This window comes from Priapulus caudatus, unplaced genomic scaffold (assembly GCF_000485595.1).
Source record: "Priapulus caudatus unplaced genomic scaffold, Priapulus_caudatus-5.0.1 Scaffold5988, whole genome shotgun sequence".
Taxonomy (NCBI): domain Eukaryota; kingdom Metazoa; phylum Priapulida; class Priapulimorpha; order Priapulimorphida; family Priapulidae; genus Priapulus; species Priapulus caudatus.
This window is the reverse complement of record NW_014583049.1, coordinates 3,530-5,965: the sequence shown is the minus strand read 5'-3', so window position 1 is coordinate 5,965 and position 2,436 is coordinate 3,530.

The following is a 2,436-nucleotide window of genomic DNA, read 5'->3' as shown; positions in this document are numbered from 1 at the left end:
TTCTAGCAGTTATAACTTTTATTCACGCAGATTTGTTAGTGCAAGTTTATGCATGCTAACGTATTATTGAATGGTTGGCACACGTTTATTTTTACAACCTCAACAGTAACTAAAACTTTCAGTAACTGGTTCTAATATAGGCTGCATATATAGTGTGCAGCAAACGTTTGTTTGTAATCACTATAAAAACGCTTAAGGTATATGGTTAGTGTAACGTTATGACTAACTCTTTGTTAATGTACGACAAAGTTTTGTATTAAATAAACGTTTATTTTCACCACCTCGCACCTTAGATAACGTTCAGTTACTATAGTTTGTAATTAATAGTGCTGTGCAGCTAACGTTGTTTCTAACCTATATATAACTCTTAGTTTATAAGTTTGATGAACGCGCGCGTTCTCTAGAAGGTAATTCCAACCAAACCAAAATAAAACCAGGGATCATAACGTTAGGAACGTTATGTTGTTAGCTAGGTATATTACCCAACATGAAGTGGATCGGTTAACACCCTGCATTGGCTAAATGGGTATGCTGCTTCAACGACTGTAGATCCAAGGGACTCTATTAATGATATAATGACGATTTGGATTCTGGCTGCTCAATCGACTGGCCAATCTTAACATTGACCGATGCAGTCTTTCAGCGCGCGCCCTTGACAAATCTGTCTTGGATCAGGGTCTCAATTACTTGTGATCAGTTTAAATCAGCTCTTGATTGCGATTTGTCGGATCGGATCTTGAACTCTTGTTGATCAATCTGCGATCAGTCTTAATTTGCTTGTTGAATTGGTCTTGGATCCAGTCTCGACATCTTGCTGATCGGTCTGGATCAGTCTGATTACTCGTGATCAGTCTCGATTTGCCCTTGTCGATGCCTTAGGATCGCGTCTCGAGTTGCCTTAGGATCAGTCTGATGCTTAGGATCAGTCTCACATTGCTTAGCGATCAGTTTGATGCCTTAGGATCAGTCTCGATTGCTTAGGATCAGTCTTGATGATCAGTCTCGATTGCTTAGGGATCTCAAGTCTCGATTGCTCGTCGATTGCTTAGATCAGTCTCGATTGCTGTCGATTGCTTAGATCATCTCGATTGCCTTGTCGATTGTCTTAGGATCGTCGGTCTCGATGCTGTCGATGCTTAGGATCAGTCTGATTGCTTGTCGAATTGCTTATTAAGCCAATCGACAAGCAATCGATGTGTTCGATCGCTTTGGCATTGCTTAAACTTTTTGTAAGGGTATTTGCCAGGCGCTATTAAGCAAATATGTTAATGAACATGTAATACGCGGCGAGTCGTTTTTTTGATGCTTCTTCTCTCCTATATATAATATCTATTAAATATTATCCTCCCCCTCTGCCTCTCTCTCTACACACACACATATATTATATATATATATTATATATATAATATATATATATAATATAACGCATTTTATTATTTTATTACGGTTCGATCATGTCTGCTCTGAATTGCTGATGAAGAAATGTATACATATAGAAAGCTCGCCGTATTAAAACTTAAACACCCTTAACTCCTTACTATTTGAATTGCTTGATATATATATAAGTATCCAAGTATATACTAAAGTTATATGGAATTAATCATAACTTCTATATATTTCATTTTCATTATTTTTTCATTTTCATTTTAATTTTATTTCATATTTCATATATTTCATTTTATTGGAGATATATACTAATTCCCATCAACTCGTTGGCTAGCTTAGTTAATATATGTATACTATATCATATATATACATTAATATATATTATATCATCATCATATTAAGTATATACAAGTTATCCAGTATATCATTATTATATACTGGATTAATTCATTATTAAAGTTGTCTGCATATCGCGCAAGCGTGAACTCTGACGTAACCGCAAAAGTGATGTCTTGTGTTTAATTTCTACAATTATGCCGGCTCTGGCCAATTAAATGCCATGAGCACTCTCACCAGTGTAGACCAAAGCATCAGATGTATATATATATATTATGAGAAAGAGAGAGGAAACAGGAGGGAGAAGGGTGAGTTTACTGTTTAATTTACATTTTAATATTTTTTGTTGGCGCAACAGCGAAGACGAGCAGAGATATAGGAGAAGGAAGGCACGAGAAGCGAACCACACACACGAGAGAGGAGGACCGAGAGAGCAGAGCCAGAGAGAGGAGAGGAGAGCGAGAAGAGAGAACGAGAGCAGAGAAGGGAGAGACGAGAGAGAGTGTGAGAGAGACAGACAGACAGAAGAGGAAGGACGAGAGAGAGGGGAGAGGAGACGAGCGCCTGCGAGAGAGAGAGAAGCTGAGACGATCAGACAGACAGACAGAGAGAGAGAGAGAGGAGTAGAGGAGGGAGAGAGAGAGAGAGAGCAGAGAGAGAGAGAGAGAGGAGAGAAGAGAGTTGAAGAAAGACAGACAGACAGAGAACATTGAG